Here is a 27,185-nt window from a genome sequence, read left to right on the forward strand (position 1 = left end):
CATATGCCTGATTCACGCTGTTTCACAATAAAAACTAATACAACACTGTAACGTAATTATACTCCAACTCAAAAAAAAAAAAAAAAAAGATGCTTACCTTTTAAGTTGACTTGCTCATATTTACCTATTTTCTCTTTGTGGCATGTGAACACACAAAAGCTAAAGTAAGTCAAAATAAATGATAAAATGAAGACTGGACCAAGGAACTTCTGTTCATTCAGAGTCTTGAAAATGCCTTGAGCTGGATTCTAAATATTTGATTCAGAAAAAACCTAAACCCTGTTTGTCAACTGCATTCTTTTTCCCATTAAAAAAATAAAATAAAAAGGCCTCCCATGAGTATAATGGTGGAAATTCAATCCGTATGTTTTCTGATTCATTTACACTTAGCTCATCAAAATATTTTGTAAGAGCTGAGCTTTTTGGTGGCCAGAGACACTTTGTGGTCCTTTTCCCCTGTGAAACAGAAAAACTGCAGTTTATCATCAGCTTGCATAAATGAAGGCTGAAGCACACTCCTAAATCTGTTATCGCATAAGGTTGGACTGAACTATGAGCCCAGAAATTCTGTCTTCCCGAGCTGGCTTCCTCACCCTTGTAATTTATCCTCATACTCCAGTGCTACCTGCCTGGTGCTGAGCCTCTTTTCACCACTCACATCAGCATCACTGCTCTCACTGATAAGGACAAACTAAAGAAAAAAAAGGATCAGCCTCAGGAGTGATCCAGGAAAGGCAAGAGTAGGCTTCAGGCAAAATGTTCCGAGAAATGTTAGAGGAAAATGAATGTTTGGGAGTGTGGTGTGATTCTGTAGCCAGATTTCAAAGGTAAAGAGCACAGTCTTCTATTTATCAAAAGTCGAAAGGAACAGCTGTGCCCAGACAGAATGCCAAAACCAAATCCACATTTATCAGAAGAACAGAGGAAGCTTTCCTTTTATGTAACAGATCTGCAGTCCTGATCGCTGAGGTGAGCAGCTTTTGCTCACAGCACATCAAGGACAGATCTGGGGAAAATACAAAGTCAGAACAGAAATCACTGTATCGATAGAAATACTAAAATCAGTAACAGAACAAGGGAGCAACCAGTCAGCAAACTCAGGTCATGAGATGCTAAATTATCTGACCTTCCTGGATACAGTGACTGAAAATTAAATGAAAATATTTATTATGAATTCATTTATTTTATGGCTTTAGCTTAGGTTAGTTGGCTTCCCTGGTGGCTCAGCAGTAAAGAATCCGCCTGCAATACAGGAGACCTGGGTTCGATCCCTGGGTCAGGAGGATCCCCTGGAGGAGGGAAGGGCAGCCTACTCTGTATTCCTGCCTGTAAAAGCCCATGGACAGAGGAGCCTGCAGGGCTGCAGTCCATGAGGTCACAAAGAGCCAGACATGACTGAAGCGACTTAGCATGCACTCACACCGTAACTAAAGGCAGAAAACCTGCATGATGGGTAGGCATAAGTGACCTTTTCATGTTTCTCTTGCAATGGTAGGCGACACTCTCAGCTCTACATGCTCAGAACTCACGTCATCTGTAACCTTCAGTTGGCACCTTTTGTGATTTGCAGGTCTTCCACTCCGTTCCTGTCCTCCACATTCAGGTAACTCTCAGCAACATGGGATAAAAGGGTTCCTTTGGTTTTGACAAAAGCAGATCAGTTTCTCAAAGCTGACCAAAGTGACTTTCTTTGCTGTTTTTCACACAAACTAATTTTGTTCGCTCTAATCATAATGAAAACTAAAGCCAAAGTTTCATGCCACAAAAAAAATGGGGCCAGACATTTTTCTTCTTTTTTATTGGAATGTAACTGTTTTAAAATGCTCTGTCAGTTTCTGCTATACAACACAGAGGATCAGCTACCTGCAGACACAGGCCCCTCCCTCCTGGCTCTCCCTCCCATCCCCCATCCCAGCCCTCCTGGTCATCACCGAGCACCGGGTGGGCTCCCTGAGCTACCCAGCAGCCCCTGCGAGCTATGATCCATGTAGCAGTGTGTGCATGCCAATCCTAATCTCCAATTTCATTCCACCGTCCTCTTACCCGTGTCCACAAATTCATTCTCCACATCCACATCTCTACTCCTGCCCTGCAAGCAGGCTCAGCTGTACCATCTTTAACAACTATAGTAGAGGACTTCCCTGGTGGCTCAGATGGTAGAGCATCTGCTTACAATGCAGCAGACACGGGTTCAGTCCCTGGGTCGGGAAGATCTCCTGAAGAAGGAAATGGCAAAGCACTCCAGTATTCTTGCCTGCAAAATCCCATGGACGGGGGAACCTGGTAGGCTACAGTCCATGGGGTCACAAAGAGTCAGACATGGCTGAGTGAATTCACTTTCTAGAGGTGATCTAATTTCATCTCAGTTATCTTGTATGTGTTTCATTTTTTATGTATTCCAGTTTATTTTTTTATTTTTCTAATTTTATTTTTGTTATTGTTCTGCTCTTTTCTTTTTTTCCTTCTTTTTTTTTCCAATTTGGTGAGGAAGCTTGAGGGAGCGGGTCTATGATCCTTTGGGGCATCTTTTCTTCCTTTTTCTAACTTTTCCTGGAGTATACCTGATTTACAATATTGTGTTAGTTTCAGGTGCACAGCAAAGTGAATCAGTTACATAGATACATACACCCACTCTTTCTTAGATTCTTTTCCCACATACATCACTCTGTGACCCTTTGTGACATATCATCCACATGGAAACCAGGACTCCAAAGGCGCAAACCCACCAGAATGCAAGCCCCGTCTGGTTCAGAATGGTATCCGTCATGCCACGCAGAGACAGTGTTTCACTCCTAGTGAACACTCGATAACCATTTGTCATGTGAATGAATTAATCCCAAGAGAAATCCCAAGAGATCAAAAGATAAGTGTCCACAAGAGCTTCGAGACTGATAAGCGCCCTTCACTTAAGTGCCCCCCAGTACGCGGCCATGAACATGCCGAAGCTGAGCAGCCCCCAGCCCTCATCACCCTCCCGGGCGTGACAGAACGGTGAGACCGTCACCACCCTGAGCACCACGTCAGCTGTGATCCTCTGGGGCTACATCTGGATCTTGTCATCATCTGTAATTCTTTCACTTTCAAAATCCTCACTCGTAAGTTCCTCATCTTCCAACTTGCTTTTCCAGCCGCTTCTGTGATGACAGCTTTTCAGCTTCATTGGGACCTTGAGTACTCTGGACTTGCTGCTTTTCTTCCATATCCACCCATTCCTCTCCTCAGGGTTTGCTATATCCAACTTAAACTCCTACTTACTGTTTTCTCCTTGTCCTCTCCCAAGCAAACAAGCAAGGTGAGGAGAAAAACCCACACAACAGGGTAAACATAAACCAGTATAAATATAAAACCATTTCATTTGAACGGACCCCCAGCACCGTCCAGCCATTCTGCTACAGCCATGGTATTCAAAATATTGTCTACACACCAGGTAGACAGCATCACCTAGGAGCTCATAGAAATGAAGACGCTTGGGTCTCATCTCAGACCTACTGAATCAGAATTAAAAACTTAAGTAAGATAATCAGCTAATTTATATGCACATGGAAATTTAAACACTCTGCACTGTGGGGATTCCCTGGCAGTCCAGTGATGGGAACTCTGCACTCTCACCGCCAAGGACCCAGGTCCAATTCCTGGTCAGGGAACTAAGATCCCACAAACTGAGTGATGTGGCCAAAAATTAAAAAAAAAAAAGGTGTCCAGCCATCACCACTTGCTAACCTTCATAGCTTCCTCTGAATGTACTCAAATTTTGAAATCAATGTACTTGCAAAAGGATGGTCCCTAGAAGTAAATTAAAGGTGCAATATTCCTGATAGTACAAGGATTTGTCACCTCTTCTTATAGGTATTAACTTTCCACCTATAATGCTTAGTTCAGTATTAGCTATTTTTTCTTGACCATATTTTCATACTCTTTACACATTGCTGTAGTTACCTAAAACCTCCAGCATGATTACCAAATTGTTATAAATTATTATTAAGCTACTAACTTTCTGCGTAAGTTAACAGTCTGTAATACTATTAGGCATATTGGGACTGACTGCCTCCACATGCCCCTCCCCAAAGAGTTGGAAGCGATTCATTTTGCAACCTTATTTTGGCATAATTCTCTTGATATCACGAGGGTCTTTGCCAAAAAAAAATTATGTAAGCAAAGTTCTTTAAGTTAAAGCATTTGCTCAATCCATGAATATAGTATTCCTTGAAAAAAAGCGGAGAGACCATGGGAGGGAGGAAGGAAAGAAAATGTAACATGCTTGAAAAAAAATAATCTTAGTGAACTCTTGATAACCTCTGAAAATCCCTACTTCCTTAAGTGCTCATTAATCAGATTTTTTTTTAAAAAAGAAGACAAACCAAAATTTTGAATTTTTCATGTAGCATCAAGTTTCTAGAGCCGTACACTTTATCAAATTTTGCATGCTTGTTTAATTTATTTACATCTTTGGGTACTCAAACAAATGCAGTCTTTCTGACAAAAGAAAGACAAAAGTCATCCACAGGCATGTAGATGTCCTAGATCACCACTTAAAAGAGACCACCAGTTCAGGTTTTTTGGTTGAACCAAAGAAATGCTTAAATTTACATCAGTTAGAAATAGATCAGAATGGGGAGCATTTTGCCCATTACATGCAGTCCATCAATTTGTACTCTGATTAACACTTTCAGAAAGAGAAAGCAGTCATGGTATCCTATCTTTCATTAGATGACTTCCTTTGTCATCTCTTGTCTCGGGACAATCTGAACTAATCTTCAACCCACACAATGATGTTAGACAATGTTTGGATCTTTATCTCTTGTGTCAAATTTCAAAGATTTAATATAACACGTTATAATTTAAGAATATTAAAGGGGACCCAGGACAGAACATTTAGCCTTGACATCATATGGACATGTCCAACATTTGATTCTTAAACAGCCTAGTTTTGCTATCACTGGGAGGAAAGTACTGACATGTCATTACATAGACGAGCAAATTTAACATTGAGGCTTCTCAAGACAAAATCAAACTGAGACTTACATAGTCGTAAGCAATTGGGTGATAGTTGAGGTTTCTAAAACTTTACTATTCTGTAGAGAAGGCACTATGTGAATTCAGAATAACAGTGTGCAGATTATAAATAACACTTAACAGCATAATGATGGTTAAGAATTTATGCTATACAAACAAAGACAAATATCATATGATATAGATTTTATGTGGAATCTTTAAAAATGATACAAATGAACTTATTTACAAAACAGAAACAGACTCATGGATATAGAAAACAAATGTACGATTACTGGGAAGGGGTGGAGGGATAAACTGGGAGGTTGGGATTGACACGCATACACTACTGTATGTAAAATAGATCACTAATAAGGACCTACTGAAAGCACAAAGAATTCTACTCAGTACTCTGTGATGACCTGCATGGGAAAAGAATCCTATAAAGACTGGAGATATATATATAACTTTCTCACTTTGCTGTATGTTGTGACTAACACAACATTGTAAGTCAACTATACTCAAGTAAAATTTTTTAAAAAAGAACTTATGCTATAAAATGAGACCATCTTAATTCACCACAGCTCCATCACTTACTCTGTGATATGGGTTACTTAAAATCACAGTACCTCTATATCCTCTTCTACAAAATCAGATGATAATGCTACCTACATAGTGACATTGCTTTGTGGATTAAAATGGATGGATGCACAGCAGGCACTTACACAGTGCTTTGAATAAGCCTTCAATAAATGTAAGCTATATTTATGTTCATTGTAACCCTGTACCTTATGCTTAGATCAAAAAGAGGAGAAGAAAAGATACCTAAACCTGTCTATAATATTCTGCAATGTCTACCATGAATGTCTACAATGGTTTAAACAATTAGCCCATGCTACTCTAATAATTGGGGTGAGGTGGATGGGTGGGTACTTAGGGAAAATAGTCCAATTATCCTTCTGTACTCCAGAGGTTTGGTCTTCTTGCTTTCATATATCTTGAGATGATATTTAATAAGAAGCTTTGCCAGTGGTAATCAGGCACAAAGAAAAATAATCCAGCTTATGCAACTCAAACTCACATGAGAATGATTTGTGTCAAAGAACCAACAGAATAATTTATGAGGCTTTGACTGCCAAGCAGACTGATATTCATGTTGGCTCTTCAACACATTCTCTTTGTAGGAGAGAAGTCTGCTCAGGAAACCAAATGAAGATCAAGCCGACTGGTGAGTAAGAGCTGGGAGAGGCTGAAGAAACAGCCCTACGCACGAAACCCGCAGTTCTACCGTTAAAATGTGTCTCTTTCCTGAAAGGCCATGGAGATATACTCTCCCAGTCCTTTCCAACTTCTCTCTTCAATCCCTTACTAGTATTAATATGACTCTTTCTGGTTGTTTCTGAGAAAGAGCTTTTGATAAGCATTCATCGAACTCCAGTCAAGGAGGCTGTGACTTGAGCCCTAACCTCATGTAACCCTTTAGTCTCCGTGACTCCAAAAGAGCCGAGATCAGGTCTCAGAAGAGACCAGTTAATGCCTCTCACTATTTGACATACTGTGCCATCACATATATCAGTAAATTCGTTTCATTCAATCACAAACAAAAGGAGGAATTCCTAAGGAAGGTATACAAATGCACTATGTGTAAATGATGAAAATTCAACCACAGTCCTCAGCATGCCTGAACCATTATTATCTTCAGAAGCTCTTCTAATCTTAGATTCTACAGGTGCTTCAAATTTTATCCAGAAGTTGTTGAGTTCACCCCCACAAACATCCTACATTTATTCCATAATGAATGGTGCATTCAGCAACACATCCATTTAAGAGACAAGAATCTGGAAGTCTCTACACTTGATAGGGGAGGGATCAAATGATACATTCGAAAAAAAAATGCATTCACAGACAAATTAACCAAAATAGGGTGGGAGGAGAAAGTGGTTAACACTGGCCCAATGAGGTTTCCACATTTGACCATGTACGGAAATATTACAAATATTGTCCATGCTGAATCGTAAGAAAAGAAAAGACATCTGGGTAATTATTTTGAATCTTCTTCATTAAAAAAAAAATACAGATGGGAATAGGCACAGAAAAGCCTGGAGAATCAACAAAATATTATGTATGTTTGTAAATATTTCCCTAAATATTATCAATCACTGAGCTGTGTCATCTCATTTTTTATTCAGTCAAATATGCTAGCCACATTTCAACCAAAGATGCTTGCTTAATACACAAATAAATCTTAATACACTACATGAGCTTGCATTTGAGAAAATCTCCAGATGCCAAATGGAGCCAACTGTTAAATAATAAATCATAATATGTGTTAGCAAACTTTCAAATCGAGCTGCTGTTCCCCTCCCCTCCCCCAATCTCAAGATTTCTCCATGTCATTGTTTTGCATATGTTTAAGGAACACATTGTGTAATGGATGAAAAATGTGGATGAAGGTTTTGAAGTCCTTTATTTCTAAAAATAGTGCCACCACTTGAGAAATAAACATGATGTCTAGGAATGGGCTGATTTTTTACAAATATGCAGAATTTTCAAGTTGCCTTAGATGATTCAAAAATCTCCACTTACATAACACCAACCACTCTTAGAATAGTTTAGGAAACATAACACATCCAAGTCTGGACAATTCATAACAAGGGCAAAAAGCCAGATCCCCTCAAACCAGTACGATAAACATGAGGACTTTGTTTTCCATAGATCCTAATACAATACAGTTGGTGGAACTCAAAGAGCAACTTGAGGTTCTAGTACTTTGCTGTACAATGGGCCAGCTGCCGAGTCCGCACCCAGTGGGAGGGCAGCTCCCCCCAGGGATCTTTATGTGGTTCCCCAAACTGAATGAATGCTCCCTCAGGCTCCCACATCAATAGTAAAAATGCTTTATTCCTGTCTACTTGGGTAGATTAGATACTTCTTGATGGCTGAAATCCTGCAAGTTCATCTCTAATAAGGCCCAGGACAGGTTATCCACCAGGACCATATAGTCAAAGCTATGGTTTTTACAGTAGTCATGTACAGATGTGATAGTAGGACCATAGAGGAGGCTGAGCACCGAAGAATTGATGCTTTCTAACTGTGGTGCTGGAGAAGACTCTTGAGAGTCCCATGAATTACAAAGAGAACAACCAGTCAATCCTAAAGGAAATCAACCCTGATATTCATTGGAAGGACTGATGCTGAAGTTCAATACTTTGGCCACCTGATGTGAAGAGCCAACTCATGTGAAAAAAGCCTGATGCTGGGAAAGACTGAAGGCAAAACGAAAAGGAGACAGCAGAGGATGAGATGGTTGGATGGCATCACTGACACGATGGGCATGAATCTGATCAAACTGTGGGAGAGAACAGAGCTGTCCTGGCATGCTGCGGTCCAGGGGTTACAGTCAGACACAACTTAGCAACACAACAACAACAACAACAAAAGATGCTCTGAGATCACCTGGACCCTCTCTCCATCTCTCCAGGATCATGCCTTCCACCCTCCATGTTCCATTTCATTCCTATTCCTTTGGGTATCTCTGTACACCCTGTTCTCTGGAAGATGTGCCCCTCACCCTCACCCTACCCGCCTCCACACAATATTCTATTCCACCTTTTTTCATGTTTATAGTAATGTGTTCACATATCTATCTCCCTGTCTCCAATTTGTGAACTCACTGATGATAGAAACTACATCAAATCCTAAATCTATCCATCTTTACCCAAGGCTAGTGGAGAGCTGTGAAAGAACAGGAGTCAGCTAAGTGAGACTCAACTATAAATAAGGTAGTCATATACTCTAAAGTGGGCTTCCCAGATGGCTCAGTGGGTAAAGAACCCACCTGCCAGTGGCAGAAGACACAAGAGACTTGGATTTGATTCCTGTGTGGGAAGATCCCATGGAGGAAGGCATGGCAATGCACTCCAGTATTCTTGCCTGGAGAATCCCATGGACAGAGGAGCCTGGTAGGCTACACCCCATGGGGTCGCAAACAGTCGGACATAAATGAGCAACTGCATGCACACATATTTGTTTCAGGTGTAGAGCATAGTGATTCAGTATTTTTGCAGATTATACTCCGTTATAACAAGCTGGAATCAAGATTGTGGGAGAAATATCAATAACCTCAGATATGCAGATGATACCATCCTTAAGGCAGAAAGCCAAGAGGAACTAAAAAACCTCTTAATGAATGGGAAAGAGGAGAGTGGAAAAGTTGGCTTAAAACTCAACATTCAGAAAACTAAGATCATGGCATCCAGCCCCATCATTTCATGGCAAATAGATGGGGAAACAGTGGCAGACTTTATTTTTGGGCTCCAAAATCACTGCAGATGGTGACTGCAGCCATGAAATTAAAAGACACTTACTCCTTGGAAGAAAAGTTATGACCAACCTAGACAGCATATTCAAAAGCAGAGACATTACTTTGCCAACAAAGGACCATCTAGTCAAGGCTATGGTTTCTCCAGTAGTCATGTATGGATGTGAGAGTTGGACCATAAAGAAAGCTTAGTGCCGAAGAATTGATGCTTTTGAACAGTGTTGTTGGAGAAGACTCTTGGGAATCCCTTGGACTACAAGGAGATCCAACCAGTCCATCCTAAAGGAAATCAGTCCTGAACATGCTGAAGCTGAAACTGCAATATTTTGCCACCTGTTGTGAAGAGATAACTCATTTGAAAAGACCCAGACGCTGGGAAAATTGAAGGCAGGAGGAGAGGGGGACAACAGAGGATGAGATGGTTGGATGGCATCACCGACTCAATGGACATCAGTCTGATGAGTAAACTCCAGGAGTTGGTGATAGACAGGGAGGTCTGGCATGCTGTGTAGTCCATGGGGTCACAAAGAGTCAGACATGACTGAATGAACTGAACTGAACTGAACTCCATTATAAATTATGGTAACACTTATAATTCCTTGGGCTATACTGTAGGTCTTTGCTATTTATCTGCTTTATCTGTAGTACTATGTGCCTGTTAATCTCATACCCCTAATTTACCCTCCCCTCTTTGGTAGCCACGAGTTTGTTTTCTAGTCTCAGATCATCGTCTTAACACTGCTCATTTAGATTTCATTTAGATAAATGACCTGGAACAACACAGTCTAGGGCAAACCCCTAGAGTCTTTGGGAGTTCTGTTAATTCCATAAAACTATGCAAAATAGGGGCAGGGGTGTTCATGAACATATTAAGAGGAAGTGGTTAGAACTCAGACCTTCAGGAAGCCCAGGAACTCAGCTAAGAGAACATAATGCATAAGGCTTGAGAGGCAAATACAAGCAGCCCTACAGCTGCCCCAAGGAGTAGCTGAAAATATCTAACTTCTCAAACACAGTTAAGTTTTTCATATTCAAACATTACAATTCCGTTTGCTAAAAGCGTCTTGGAAATTCCCTTGATGTTTGCGAGACCAGATTAGCCCATGTGATGGAGCGATCACGTGATAAAAAAACAGATGAAAAACATTCTATAGAACACACTGCTAAAAAAAAAAAAAAAAAAGAACACACTGCTAGGAAATGGATTCTATTTTCAGCTTTTAGCTTTGTCATAAGTCTTGCTTTCCCCGTGGTTACACTGGCTCATTGCCAACATCCTCTGAGGGTGACTGGGCTGAGGAAAAAGAGGTTCACTTCCCCATACTGACCACCAAGAAGGGCAAGCTATGTGGGAAGCCCTGGCAGCAAACATGATTCCTTATTATGATTATTATTTTATGTTTCTATTTTTTAGGTGCTGAAGGGCAAAGTGTAGTTTTGAAACACACAGGAAAGAAAATATAAGTCTTACTGTAGACGAGCTAAAGACGGACCTCTGTCCGGAGCACATACGACCCGCGCCCTCGTGTTTCGGGACAGACGTGGAGACAAAGGTGCGGGCGCAAGCACGTTACGCATGCACGCAACGCACTCCCATTACGCACGCAGGCTACGCACGCCCGTTACGCACGCTGACATGCAGGGCAGGAGTGCGTTCTCTGGGCAGCTGTCATTTTCAAGGCCGTCTCCTCCTCCTCCCCATTTAAAAGAAAGAAGGTAAAAACATTCTTTAATGAAATACAATTTGCTAAAAGGACACACTAAAATGTATGCAGAGGAAAAAAAAAAAAATAAAACGCGGCTTCAAAGGCAACTCAAAGTACGAAGTCTGAGGACTAAGACCACACTGGAGTTTTCTGTGATGGCAGAAAAGCTGCAAGGCTGTGCTTCCTTGGAGGAGCTCCCGGTCCCCCCAGACAGCCAGCGGTGAGCAGTCTTGCTGGCTCTGGGCATCAAAGCAGCGCCCAGCTCACTCTGCGTCCAACCTGTTCCTCACAAAACCTACCGACGGATGAGCAATCAAAAGAGGGGAAATGGAAAGATGTGGAGTCAGAGGGGTTTCCCAGGTGGCAGAGTGGTAAAGGAACCACCTGCCAATGCAGGATATGTGGGTTTGATCCCTGGGTCAGGAAGATCCCCTGGAGGAGGGAATGGCAACCCACTCCAGTGTTCTTGCCTGGAGAATCCCATGGACAGAGGAGCCTGGCAGGCTGCAGTCCATGGGGTCACAGAGAGTCGGACACAACTGAGCGACTAAGCATGCACATATCTGAGGTTTCATGCGTTCAGTCTGACCTGGCTCTAGGTTGGCAATAATGATCAAGTGGTTAATGATAAAGCCACAGCAACTGAAATTGCCTTGAATCCAATCCTCGATCTACAACTAGCTAGGAGTGTGACCTCAGCGAACTTCCCGAGGCTTCTATATCCTCATCAAGGAAACAAGGACACTGATGCTGTCTCATTAGGGTTTGTATGAGGATGAAATGAGATTAGTGATATAAACAGAAGCAAGCCCCACAGAGGCTGTCCTGTACACATTAGCTGTTATTACCAATAACACTGGGGAGAGAAGACGGGTATGAAGGCAGATTCTAATTTATTAAGAAAATAAAACATGGATACAAATCACTGTGACACCTCATGGTAAATGGCCAGTAGAGCTTCAGTCACCAGAGGTCCCACTGACTTGAAATCAAAAACAGGAGAAATCACTAAATCAAGTGTTCAGTATTTCAAAGGAGGAGTGACCTTTGGTCATAAAAAAATGAACATAATAGGGATTCACCTGACACATGGAAAGTGTAAGTCACTCAGTCGTGTCCAGCTCTTTGTGACCCCATGAACTGTAGCCCGCCAGGCTCCTCTGTCCATGAGATTCTCCAGACAAGAATACTGGAGTGGGTTGCCATTTCCTTCTCCAGGGGATCTTCCCAACCCAGGTTCTGAACCAGGGTCTCCTACATTGCAGGCAGATTCTTTACTATTTGAGTCACCAGGGAAGCCCTGACACATACTATAGATTACTGAGTAAAAAGCACTGAAGAATCCCATACGATGATCAGTTGCTAAGTCATGTCTGACCTTTAAAAAAATTTATTAATTGGAGGATAATTGCTTTACAATATTGTGTTGGCTTCTGCCATACATCAGCATGAATCAGCCATAGGTATACACATGTCCACTCCCTCTTGAGCCTCCCTCCCACCTCCCTCCCCATCCCACCCGTCTAGCTTGTCACAGAGCACTGGATTTGAGCTCCCTGCCCCACACAGCAAGTTTCACTGGCTATCTATTTTCCATATGGTAATGTATATGTTTCAGTGCTACTCTCTCAGTTCGTCCTCCAGGCTCCTCTGTCCATGGGATTTCCTAGGCATGAATACTGGAGTCGCCTGCCATTTTCTTCTCCAGGGGATCAAGCCCGAGCTTCCCGCAGTGGCACGTGGGTTCTCTCCTACTAAGCCACCAGGGAAGCCCCCAATAAGACCACACAGATTCAATAATGTTGGCCACATCTGAATTTATGTTCCAGTTACTAATTCTAAGTGATTTTCATAAACTACCTTATAGGGGAAGAGAAGACACTTAGGGACAGAGTTGATAACAATCTGTATTTCTTGGGAGTTTTCTGGGAATTCTCTGATGGTCCAGTGGTTAGAACCTGGTGCCTTCACTGCTGTGGCCTGCATTTAATCCCTGGTCAGGGAACCAAGATCCCACAAGTCTTGAAGCACAGCCCAAAGCAAACAATCAGTTTTTTTTCTATAAAATAACTATGACCTTGGCAGAAGTGAGATTTCTCTGTGACCAACTGATGATAGTATGTAAGGAGCTGGAAGCTAATTACTGAATAAGGCAAAGAAAACATTATGTACCGATTTTCCTTTTCATATATACTCAAAGGTTGGTAGGAGAAAAGTCAACAGAAAAGCCATCCTCCAATAGTGAGTCAGACTGCTCAGATTCAGCTGTGCCCAGCAGCAGTCTTGGCACAGAGCCGGCAGGCTGCCAGTTAAAAAAAAAAAAAATCAGTAAATCCTGTGCATGGAAAAAAAAATGTGTGAAAATCTCTTAGAGTAAAAAATACACCCTCAGCTACTGAAGAAGATAAGAACAAAACAAACAGATTCAGAAGCGTGGTACTTGGATTGCAGGAATTTAGGAAGTGTGGAAAATAATGAAACAAGATGAAATAAGAACTAAATCTAACTATCCTTTCTAACGTATCCATATACAGAAATGAGACGTTGGTGGACTCCCAGAGAAAGTTCAGTTTCCCACAGATGACTCAGAGTTGGGTTTTATGCAGCAGCAGGTCCCGTAAAGGACCCGTGTGGATATTTTGGTGTTCTCGGCTGAAGGATGCTTTAGAAGCGTAAAGCCACCCAGTTCTTGAACTACTTTAAAATAAATTAAATAACAGAAAATGTCCACCAACTCACCCGACCCTGTTGACATTGTTTCAGAATTCTTTAAGTGTTTTGGGAAGAAAAACTCTTGCGAAACCTTAGCATGGTGCTTTCAATAGTATTAGTCACATTGTGTAGGACCATGGGTTGCCTGTGAGATCCAAACACTTACAATGCACTCTACTTTTCAGTGAACTTCCCAGGTGGCACCAGTGGAAAAGAATTCTTTTGCAGTGCAGGAGACAAAGAAGACACCAATTCGATCCCTGGATTGGGAAGATCCCCTGGAGGAGGACATGGCAACCCATTCCAGTATTTTTGCCTGGAAAATCCCAGGGACAGAGGATCCTGGCAGGCTACAGTCCACAAGGTTGCAAAGAGTTGGACATGACTGAAGCAAGTTAGCATGCACACACAGACACTTTAAATAAACTCAAAAAAAGTCACAACTTTAAGATAAAATTCACTTGTTTTTTCCCCCCTCGATGGTGACTGCAGCTATGAAATTAAAAGACGCTTACTCCTTGGAAGGAAAATTATGACCAACCTAGATAGCATATTCAAAAGCAGAGACATTACTTTGCCAACAAAGGTCCATCTAGTCAAGGCTATGGTTTTTCCTGTGGTCATGTATGGATGTGAGAGTTGGACTGTGAAGAAGGCTGAGTGCCAAAGAATTGATTCTTTTGAACTGTGGTGTTGGAGAAGACTCTTGAGAGTCCCTTGGACTGCAAAGAGATCTAACCAGTCCATTCTGAAGGAGATCAGCCCTGGGATTTCTTTGGAAGGAATGATGCTAAAGCTGAAACTCCAGTACTTTGGCCACCTAATGCGAAGAGTTGACTCATTGGAAAAGACTCTGATGCTTGGAAGGATTGGGCGCAGGAGGAGAAGGGGATGACAGAGGATGAGATGGCTGGATGGCATCACTGACTCGATGGACATGAGTCTGAGTGAACTCCGGGAGTTGGTGATGGACAGGGAGGCCTGGCATGCTGCGCTTCATGGGGTCGCAAAGAGTCGGACATGACTGAGCGACTGAACTGAACTGAACTATGGAGATTTCAGGAGCGTTGATATACTACATATAGGAAGACATGCAAATGACTTTCCAGGTTTAACTATTTGCCATTAACAAAAGGATTAACCTGTCATTCAGATTCCCTCGCATGGAGGAACTTGGATGGGGTCTTTGCAGAAGAAGGCTACCAAGAAAATGTTGTACTGAAACCATGGTGGGCAATTGAAGAAGAGAAAGAATATAAATAAATTGCAAATGCAGGCACTAAAAAAAAAAAATTGCTGAGCTTCCTAAGTTCCTTTGGTAAAGTTTTGAAAGGGGCATGACGGGGTCCACCCACGACCCACCTCCAGCAGTGCAGGACCTTCCAAAGGCTTTTGGGTTCCCTCCCTTGATATGGTATCTGCAGGCAGAATGTACGAGAATGAGGCTACTGTTTTCCTTTCACTTCAGGGAAAGTGCAGAAAGGGTAAGTTATTCCACAAATCCCTGGAGGAATGCCCAATATCTCTGTGGGAACATGTGTAGGCACTGCACTTCCAGGGAGAAAAGAAATTCTCGTGCACGTCTCTCCTGCACTCCTGTGGTCCACTCGGAATGGGTGCATTCAGAAATGATGGGAAACACAGCACGGATGTGTTTCTGATCTGGTGTCTCTGAGCTGGTGTGTCACTCCTTTGAAAGGATGCCTAAAAGATGGCTCGGGTGCAGTGGATAAGTGGGACTGTCACTGTGTGGAACGGTTCACTCTGGGAACCAGATGAGAAGGCAGATACAGACTGCAAGAGATGTTTCTTGGAAACCCTGACTTCATAAAGAGTATGAGAATGAAATATCCCAGGCAGGATGACCAGCTTTTCACTTCAGAAGCCTGATGTCCATCAGCCTTAATTGAATCAAGACTCCCTGGGCCTCCCAATGCTTCTATGAATGAGCACATCTTACCATGAGCAGCAGACACATTTCAAACATGATACAAAGTCCCTTTGGGCTTCCAAGTTGGCGCTAGTGGTAAAGAACCTGCCTGCCAAAGCAGGAGATGTAAGAGAGGCAGGTTTGATCCCTGGGTCAGGAGGAGGGCATGGCAACCCAGACCAGTATTCTTGTATGGATAATCCCATGGACAGAGGGGCCTGACGTGCTACAGTATATATGGTCACAAAGAGTCAGACATGACTGAAGCAACTTAGCATGCACACATGCACAAAGTCTCTTTACGTAAAGGCTTTTATGTCAGCTTAAGGCATGAAAATGGCTCAGAATATATCTGATGTTTGTCTTCCCAGCGGGACACACGGCATTCATCCTTTACTGCTCCCTGTCAACCTAGCTCCTTATAAACATCAGTAAATTAACTGAGACTCAGAAGAGAGAAGGGGTATCAAAATATAAAATTATTAGCTGTGTCCTAGAAATATCACATCAAAACCATCCATGAAGACAGGTCTCTAGTGCTGAAATCAATGTTCCTTCACCTTATTTTTTTAATCACTGAACTCAGATATCACTATGAAAACTTTGCTTAAATATTCAATAGCCACGTTATTCAGGGCTTTCCAGGCGGTGCTAGTGGCAAAGAACCCGCCTGCCAATGCAGGAGATGAGATGTGGGTTTGATCCCGGGGTCAGGAAGATTCCCTGGAGGACAGCCTGGCAGCCCACTGCAGTGTTCTTGCCTGGAGAACCCCATGGACAGAGGAGCCTGACGGACTACAGTAAGTAGGGTCACAAAGAGTCAGACATGACTGAAGGGATTTAGCACGCATGCACAGTCATGTCATTCACCTCTATTGACTCATCAAGTAATTTTCAAATTTCTAGCACAGCAGTAGATGGTTCTTACATATGCTTAACTTTTAAAAGATGCTGATTCACTTTGCCGTACAGCAGAGACTAACACGAAGTTGTAAAGCAACTATACTACAAGAAAAAAAATTTTTAAGCTAATCTCATGTTTTGGTCTGGTTAACAGTGTCAAAGCATGATTAAATGTGAAGTTAATTTTTTTCTGCATCTGCCAACTACCTCTTCTCCAACTTAATAGTTTTTTTTAAAAAGGTGAATGGTGGATGTCGGCGAAATTTGAAGATATTTTCCCATCTAAACATCAGCCCCCAGCCACACTCAGAAGCATGTCTCAGGCCTCTGCCATAGTCTCCAAAGGCGGCCGCAAGATTATAGTCCTGACTGCAGACAGAACTGAGTACACCCTGTTCCTTTCCCGTTCTCTTCATAAGCGTTGCAACACAAATAGTTGTCAGGGGATGTAGCTGGACAATCAAATGACAGTAATCACAAGAGTGTAAACAAATCAAGGAGAACGGGTGGGAATGGAAAGGGAGGCTATGGATACTCCCCTTCACTGGGTTCACTCTGAATCTCGAAGACTTGACCATGAGGTCATCACAAGCAAAAGCCCGTGGCTCACGAAAGTCTCAGAGAAAGTCTCCGGTCACAGACTAGTAGACTGAGTGGAGGAGATCCAACAAAACCTAAAGAGCTCACCCCTAAACTCCCATGGTATTCCTTCTGACCAGCTTCTGAGAAATGTTCAAACGAGTATCACCTTTCCATCGTGGACTGAATTATTCCAAAGAAAGTTGGATTTTAAGCAGAATGAAAACAAGTGGGGGCATCCCAATGTGTTGAGTATCATGATGAGTTCTATTAACGTGGAAGAAATCAACTCTCCTTATGTTCATGGATCTAACTGAAGAAACACGTAGGTGATGATGAAGACTTAAGCATATCCAATTGCCTTCTCCGATATCTAAGGAAAGCAACAACCAAAGGCTTTGTTGGAAAGCCCAAGAAACTTCTGAGATAAGAGTGAATGTAACCTGCAAACTCTATTTCCCAGAGGCCTGTCTGCATTAAAAGTGTGCATCCAGGGACTTCCCTGATGGTGCAGTGATTGAGAGTTTGACCTTCAAGGCAGGGAGCAAGGGTTCAATCCCTGGTCAGGGAACTAAGATTCCCCATGCCTCCTGACCAAAAAAGCCAAAACAGAAAATGGTCCACACACACAAAAAAAATCTTAAAAGTCTGTGTTCCTTTCAGAGACCCTGTGGCTTTCTTCAACCCCACAGCCACCGCAGCAACAAAACTCATTTGCTTTCGAAGGGTTTCTAGTTTCATTTTATTTTGATGGAAATTGTAGACTAGGTAGCTTGTGTCTAAAGAACTGTGCAACTACATACAATTTTAAAGTGTACTGTATCCTAAATTTTCTTAATTTTTATTTTATATTTTATTTTACTTTATATGCAGCTGACTTACAGTGTTGTGTTAGTTTCAGGTATGCAGAAAGTGGTTCGGTCACATGCGTACACACACATAACTATGTACAAAATAGACAGGCAACAGGCATTCTCCTCAATATTCTGTTACACCCTGTATGGGCAAAGAACCTGTAAAATATTTTAAACTTATTACACAAACTGAGGAAATGGTATGGAATGAAAGTCAGCCTTCTAGCCAGCAAAAAAAGGGAGAGATAGGTAACGCAAACATAATGAAAGACTAATCATTTTAATTGTCTCTGTCTTGCGGCCGAGCAAAATGAAGTGAATCCACGGAACTGTCGGGAATCCATAATCAAATTAGCATCTTTGCACTTGGAGAGCACACTGTATGACCTTACACTTCATTCCCAACGTCTGAAGCCACGTCTCCGCTCAGATGAAGCACAGACTTGGCCCTCACAGCATCCTGAAATATGCCGTCTGAACACGCCCTGACCATCAGACTTGACCTGAAAGCCACAAAGCATGGAGAATAACCAAACACTTTCACCTGTCTCTAATCAAACCATTTCCAAATATCGAAGGTTTGGTTTTAATTTTCCCGTGCAATCAGGCGAGACCATTGGCATTTGAAATTTTTGGTCTCCCCACAGCAGCACAAATGGCGCTGCATCATCATTTCAGTTGGTTTGGATTATTAACCACCTTCTTGCTTTTACAAATTTCTCCTATAATATGTATTCTCAAGAAAAAAAAATAATAAAAATAGAGACTATGGAGAGTTAAGCAGACTTTGGGCTTGCCGGGGACTCAGTGATAAAGAATTCGCAATTCCTAATGCAAGAGACTTGGGTTTGATCCCTGGGTCGGGAAGGTCCCCTGGAGGAGGAGATGGCAACCGACTCCAGTGTTCCTGCCTGGAGAATCTCATGGACAGAGGGGCCTGGGGGGATGTAGTCCACCGGGTCGCAGAGAGTCAGGCATGAATGAGCGTAACATCAGTGCCTTATCTTCACTCAGCTCCTTCACCCTGCTCATCCCATTCATCCAAGTAACATGAACTAAGTCATCATCATATCTGAGCACCGGGCAAGTCATCAGAGAGACAGAGATAAGACAGCATTCTTTATGGGTGTGCCTACTCAAGAGAAATTTTTACGGAATGTAACTACTTTACCTTCATCGGCTTCAGCGTTATCTCCTAACCTATAATCAGACACGTAACGGTTTATTATGGGAGGACTGACAGAATCAAATGATAACAATCTTTACCCACACTGACATCACACATGTCATCTCCCCACAGAGTGGGTGTTTTGGTCTATTCAGATATTCTTGAATTATTATGTCTCATGCCATGTAACACCTACTGGCAAAATCCCAACTTTGAAGTCAGAAGGGCTACGTTTGAATCCTGCTTCTGCACCTTTGTTTTGCCTGGACGAGGCACTTCTTTTGGAAGCTGTCTGCATGCCACTGTGCCTCACTGTCTAATTCTAAATTCACAAGCAAGCAAAATTCATTCTCTCCCTGTTCATATTAGATGTGCAAGCGAACTAAAGTATTTTCAGTCTCAAGAAACACACCACAGGACTTCTCTGGTGGTTCAGTGGTTGAGGCGTCACCTTCCAATGCAGAGGGTGTGAGTTTGAGCCCTGATTGGAGAGTTAAGATCACACATGACTCATGGCCAAAAAAAAAAAAAAAAACTACAGAACATAGACAACAGAAGTAATGTTGCAACAAATTCAATAAGGACTTTAAAAATGGTCCATATCAAAATCTTAAAAAAAAAAAAAAAGGAAAGAAGCACACCATATGTAACTCCTAACCTCCATGACTTTCACATGCTGCTTCTGCCTAGAACTTCCTTCGGTTCACCACTCCTGGCTAATTCTTACTCATCATTTCAAGAAAATGCCCAGGTGCCACTTCCAGCGAAGGCGCTCTTCTGTAGATCCAATTTTAGTACCCTTCCTGTATGCTTTCATAGTTGCTACCAAGTCTTTATCACTGCAGCAAAATGATGAAATGCAGTGGAGGATTTACCTTTCCTGCGTGCTAGTCACTTCAGTCATGTCCAGCTCTTTTCGACCCTATGGACCGAGGCCCCCTAGGCCCCTCTATCCATGAGATTCTCCAGGCAAGAATACTGGAGTGGGTTGCCATGCTCTACTCCAGCGGATCTTCCAAAGCAGGGATCTATCCCATATCTCTTACATCTCCTGCATTGGCAGGCGGGTTCTTTAAGACTAGTGCCAGCTGGAAAGCCCTTTATCTTTCCAATGAAACAGATTTTCATTATCTCTTTGCTTTCTCAGTGCCTGGCATATAAGAAGTACTAAGAATTCATTAACTTATTTGTCCCCAATCAAGAGATTAGAGCATTAAACAGTTTCATATGTTGGTGATGGTTTGTTTAGTCACTCAGTCATGTCCGAGTCATTGTGACCCCATGGAATGCAGTATGCCAGACTTCTCTGAATTAGGAAATTTCACATTTTATCCCTATACATTTCTAATACAAAGGCAAGATGATCAGCTTAGGATTGATTGGCTTATATTTGGGGTCATTGTTTCAGCATTAGCGGTACATTTGTCTGAGCAAATTATGTATCCAATCAGCCAGCCTAATAAAGAAATTTGTTGTACAGTCAAAACTATGATTTTTCCAGTAGTCATATACAGATGTGAGAGTTGGACCATAAAAAAGGCTGAGAACCAAAGAATTGTTGCTTTCAAATTGTGGTGCTAGAGAAGACTCCTAAGAGTCCCTTGGACTGCAAGAAGATCAAACCAGTCCAACCAGTCAATCCTAAAGGAAATCAACCCTGAGTATTCATTGGAAGGACTGATGCTGAAGGGGAAGCTCCACTACATTGGCCACCTGATGCGAAGAGCTGACTCACTGGAAAAGACCCTGATGCTGGGAAAGACTGACGGCAAGAGGAGAAGAGGCACAGACTCAAAGGACATGAGTTTGAGCAACTGCAGGAGACAGCGGAGGACAGGGAAGCCTGCCGTGCCGCAGTCCACGGGGTCGCAAAGAGGCAGACGAGGCTGAACAGGAACAATAATGAAGAAGTGTGACCTCAAAGGAAAGGTAAATATTTCAAAGAGAGACATGAAGAAAAATAAACCTCTGGCTGATAGTAGATGATACAATTTCACAAAGGTTAACCTGTATTACCATGCTAACTGGCATCATCTTTAAAAAAGTAAAGACTAAAACTGCTCACAAAGGTATAATGGAAAACCTATTTAGTTCACCCCACTCCAGTACTCTTGCTTGGAAAATCCTAGGGATGGGGAAGCCTGCTGGGCTGCTGTCTATGGGGTCGCACAGAATCGGACACGACTGAAGCAACTTAGCAGCAGCAGCAGCATTTAATTCAGAGCTTAAAGAAATCAGTTTGCATTACAAGTTCATCAACTGTGACAGTGAAAATGTTTTATTCTAGACCTCAGGCCAAGAGGAGATATGCCTTCTTGAAAATATGCCTTCTTGAAAACTACATACTTTGTAGAGGAATTCAACTTTGTTTCACAGGACAAGCACTCTACACTATCAAATGTGTGGTTGGTCATCATAGACAGGAAAGGTCTCAGCCACACGGTCTCCATTTCAGTGGTCCTTATTCTTGGTTGTGCATCAAGATGAAATGGGGAGTTTTCTAAAAATATATAGACGCAAAACCACCAAAATATTGTAAAGAAATTAGCCTCCAATTAAAATAAGTAAATTAAAAATATATATATAGATGGATTCTTGGATCATACCCCAGAACTACAAGATCAACATTTCTGGAGCTTGAATACTTATACCCGGCTTCCCTGGTGGCCCAGTGGTAAAGAGCCACCAGGGAAGTGGTAAAGCCTGTCAATGCAAGAGACTCCAGTTCAATCCTTGGGTCAGGAATTTCCCCCGGAGAAGGAAATGGCAACCCACTCCAGTATTCTTGCCTGGGAAATCCTATGGACAGAGGAGTCTGGCGGGCTACAGTCCATGGGGTCGCAGAGAGTCAGACATAGTGACTGAGCAGGGAGCAGAGCAGAACAGGCCTGAACACCAAAGTCAGAAAGATCTATCAAAATGGTGACAATGGAAAATATGAAATCAATCAACTGATATCGTTTACAAGATGAAAATCAGCCTTCTCCTTTTAATGAAGGTCTTGCTTATCTGGATACAGTGAGGAAATTCTTAGTGGTGCTATCACATGCAGGAAGTTTTGTCAGTATCCGGGTGCTAATCTGCCTCAGTTCACGAGCACGGCAGAGTCTGAAATAAACCACAGTGCTTGTTTTCCCACTTGGTACAGAAAAGTCAGGATTATTGGCCTGCTGAGATTTGCTTTTCATTCTCAGTGAATGTTCACCAAACTTACTGCAAACAAGCTCATCTTTCAGAAAAGTTTTCAACAAGTCAAAAAAAAAAAAAAGCAGAAACTTTTCACTCATACAGTCATTCCCCCAAATTACTAAAATTATATTCATTTCAGCATAAAATGCAATGAGTCATCTGTAGTGCCAGAACAGTCTGCTTTTCAGGCTTAATGGCATTGTACTTGTTTACAGCTCTTGTTTTCTCAATCATTCACATGATTCAGACATGTTCTAACATTTGCAGCAATGTCTGAACCTTACCTAGGTCATCACAGAGCAGCTGCGTTTCACTCCAGGCTGAGTTATGAGCTCTGGCAGCAAATGTGGTCCATTTCTTGAACAACAGACATCGACATGGTTTGTCTGCACATCTTTCAGGAACTCACTCTAAGATTTAGTCAGTCTGTGACTGAGTCCCTTCTCTTCCATTGGACCATTGGAAACAAGGTGGCAGGATCTGTCGGCTTCAGACAAAAATTGGTTGATGCTTTGCTAAAGACTTCAGTGACCTTATTTCATCAAATGTATGGTGTCCACAGCTTGCAGGTAAAAGAAACGAAGTGACAAGGTATTAAAATGCTGGCCATCTGTACACACTATATTCAAAATGGATAACCAACAGGGACCCACTGTATAGCCCAGGGAACTCTACTCAGTGTTGTGTGCCAGCCTGGATGGGAGGATAATGGACACGTGCGTGTGTGTGGCTGAGTCCCTTTGTTATTCACCTGTAACCGTCACAACACTGCTAATTGGATATACCCTGATACGAAATAAAAAGGTTAAAGTTCAAAAAGAAAAACAAAAAAAAAGACACCATCAATCAAACAAGCAACCAAAAATTTTGAGTACTTACTTTTATTGCTCAGCTAGATTTACAATAATGAAACAGGACTGGATAAACTTAACAGGACTTTATTTTCTCACAGCTCAGGAGTCTGGAAGTCTGAGATCAGAGTTTCAGTCTAATTAGGTTCTCATAAGAGTTCTCTTCCTAGCTTGCAGATGGCTGTTTTCTGGCTGGGGTAAGTTTAGGGGGAGGGTACTCCTGTAAGGGCACTAATCCCATCACTAGGGCCCCACCCTTATGACCTAGTATAAGCCTAATAGTCTCATTTCTGAATGAGCACCTTGGTGGTTAGGGCTTCTACATTTGCATTTGGTTGAGACAGTAATGTTCAATGCATAGCCTACTGTATGTCAACCAAGACACCCAAATCCAGACAGATTTCTGGGCAGGAAAATTCTAGCTACTGCTACTCAGTAGAGAGTGAGGTAAGGCTTCATATTTAATTGCTTTAGGCAAGTCAAGCCATGTTTCTGAGAAAATGCTGTTGTTGCTGTTGTTCAGTCGTGGAGTCCTGTCTGACTCTTCGCAACCTCATGGACGCCAGGCTTCCCTGTCCTTCACTATCTCCCAGAGTTTGCTCAAATTCATGTCCATTGAGTTGGTGATACCATCCAACCATCTCATCCTCTGTCATCCCGTTCTCCTGCCTTCAATCTTTCCCAGCATCAGGGTCTTTTCCAATGAGTCAGCTCTTCGAATCAAGTGGCCAAAGTATTGGAGTTTCAGCTTCAGCATCAGTCCTTCCAATGAATATTTAGGGTTGATTTCCTTCAGGATTGACTAGCTTGATCTCCTTGCAGTCCAAAGTGTTCTCAAGAGTCTTCTCTAGCACCACATTTCAAAAACATCAATTCTTCAGCACTCAGCCTTCTTTATGGTCCAACTCTCACATCTGTACATGACTACTGGAAAAACCATAGCTTTGACTACACAGACCTCTGTCGGCAGAGGAAAGGAGAATCCATTTGATTGACAGGTGCCAATCAGAGAGATCAGTCTCACCTAAAAATGTTTTAAATGTGCCTCTCATTGCATGGGCTTCCTAAAATTTATTATTCCAGAGAAAAGGAAAGCCCAGAGTCGTCAGGTGAGAGAAGCAGAAAAATAGTGCTTTGTCTTGTCATTTTCTAAAATAGGAATTAGCAGACAGTATCATATAAAAGCCTTTCAAAGAACAGGGTCAATCAATACTAGGAATTCAACACAAGCCTTAACTAAATGCATAAGCCAAGATTAAGAATGTTTTAGTGACTTATAATGTGTCCTGAAACAAGAAATGGGTATTGTAGAAGACAAAGTCAACTATCACAGTAGACTCTAAAAATGTAGAGAAAACTTTTGGTCCTGATCTGAACTATCTCTGTAACTACACTGGTTAAGAACTATCAGTACATTTTTGGGGAGGAGGAATGGAAGACCTGAAGTAGAAAACTAATTTTAATATCAGAACTTTCTTGAGGAATTTGAGAATATTTTTCAAATATGAACTTGTATACTAGGGGCATTCCCTTCTCCCGACCCAGGGATCAAACTGGCGTGTCTTTACCCAGCGGCAAAGAATCTCCCTGCCAATACAGGAGACACAAGAGATGCCAGTTTGATCCCTCGATCAGGAAGATCCACTGGAGGAGGAAATGGCAACCTATTCCAGTATTCTTGCCAGGAAAAACCCATGAACAGAGGAGCCTGGTGGGCTACAGTCCATGGGGTTGCAAAGAGTTGGACACGACTGAGCCCACACGCACGCACACCACCTAGGAAGCCCAGGTAGCTCAATGGTAAAGAATCCACCTGCCAGTGCAGGATCAGGTGTGATCCCTGGGTCAGGGAGATCCCCTGGAGGAGGAAATGACAAACCATTCCAATACTCCTTCTGGTATGGCAACCCACTCCAGTATACCAATCTACATCATATTCAAGAGACAATTCTCTAGAAAAATTAAGATAACTCGATGCATTAGCTAAGTACCCCAGAGTACATCAGCTCACAGTTTGAGAATCACAGGTATAGTCTATTGGTCAATTCAGATTTTTAAGTCAAGCTACGATTTGAATCCTGATTCCATTACTTTATTATATATGCAACTCAAGCCATTTATATGTAAACTTTTCACGCTTTATCTGCTTATAAAATGAATCAGATGCTCAAAATTTCATAAATAAGAAAGCAAATATCATATTATTGCATATATATGGAGTCTAAAAAAAACAAAAAACTAGTATAGATGATCTTGGTTACAAAGCAAAAATAGAGACACAGACATAGAGAACAAACGTGTGGATACAAAGGGAAAAGGGGGCTGGGATGAACTGGAAGATGGGGGTGATATATATATACTATTGACACTATGAAGAAAATAACAAGAACCAACTGTATAGCACAGGGAACTCTACTCCGTACTCTGTGGTGACCTAAATGGGAAGGAAATCCACAGGAGGGGATATACACATATAGCTGATTTACTGCCCTCAATCTTTCCCAGCATCAGGGTCTTTTCAAATGAGTTAGCTCTTCACATCAGGTGGCCAAAGTATTGGAGTTTCAGCTTCCGCATCAGTCTTTCCAATGAATATTCAGGACTGATATTTAGGATGGACTGGTTGGACCTCCTTGCAATCCAAGGGACTCTCAAGAGTCTTCTATAACACCACAATTCAAAAGCAACAATTCTTCAGCACTCAGCTTTCTTTAGAGTCCAACTCTCACATCCATACATGACTACTGGAAAAACCATAGTTTTGACTAGACTGACCTTTTTGGCAAACCAATGTCTCTGCTTTTTAATATGCTGTCTAGGTTGGTCATAGCTTTTCTTCCAAGGAGTAAGCATTTTTTAATTTCATGGATGCAGTCACCATCTGCAGTAATTTTGGAGCCCAAGAAAATAAAGTCTGTCACTGTTTCCATTTTTTCCCCATCTATTTCCCATGAAGTGTTGGGACCGGATGCCATGACCTTAGTTTTCTGAATGTTGAGTTTTAAGCCAACTTTTTCACTCTCCTCTTTCACTTTCATCAAGAGGCTCTTTAGTTCTTCTTCACTTTCTTCTAAGTACTTACTCAGTAGCTGGTACTTAGCTCCATAAATGTGAACCATGTTCATGAATATTGAGAAGAGTCCATCATATAATATTCCCTTTCTTATAATTGCAATAAATCTAGGGAAAACTAAATGTAGGAGTGGGTACACGCTTTTAATTCTCACTCCTTTGTAAGGACCTGGAGTTACATGTTTCAAAAGAGAGGCTTATCAAGTGATTTTCTTGGGTACTTCCTCCCCAGGACACAGCAGAAGCAGAACCAGGTCCTTGTTTTAATTAAGGCTTAGTCATGCAACGAGTTGGACTTTCCAAGAAAATAATGTCTCTATATCTTTAATGTCTAATTAAATACAAAAAGAAATGCAAGACGTTAGCCAAGCGTTTGATTGTAGACATGAAGAGTTTCCAACTCACTCAAGGGACTGGCATTTCACTCTTGCACATTTATCAACAGGAAAAGGTAGTGGGATTAGGAATATTTTTTAAAAAAGAAATTGCTGAAAAAGGAAAACAGTCCAAGTAGTGAGCTTTTTAAGATGTGTTTCTACTTTGCTACATTTATTTTGCTTTGCTAAACCACTTAGCTAGTCTTCAGTTGAAGGATATAGTCTTATAAGAGGATATAAAGCATAAAAATCCCAAAGTTTGGCCAGTGTCACTCTCAGTTTTTATAATATTAACAGCATGGTCTTTTCAACAGTTTTATGTGATACTGGGGCTTCCCAAGTGTCTCAGTGGTAAAGAATCCACCTGCCAATGTAGGGGAAAAGGGTTCAATCCCTGAGTTGGGAAGATCCCCTGGAGAAGGAAATGGCAACCCACTCCAGTATCCGCTATCTCCTGGAGTTTGCTCAGAGTCATGTCCTTTGACTTGGTGATACTATCTAACCATCTCATCCTCTGTTGCTCTCAACCTTTGG

This window comes from Bos indicus x Bos taurus, chromosome 19 (genome assembly GCF_003369695.1).
Source record: "Bos indicus x Bos taurus breed Angus x Brahman F1 hybrid chromosome 19, Bos_hybrid_MaternalHap_v2.0, whole genome shotgun sequence".
In the NCBI taxonomy this organism is placed as follows: domain Eukaryota; kingdom Metazoa; phylum Chordata; class Mammalia; order Artiodactyla; family Bovidae; genus Bos; species Bos indicus x Bos taurus.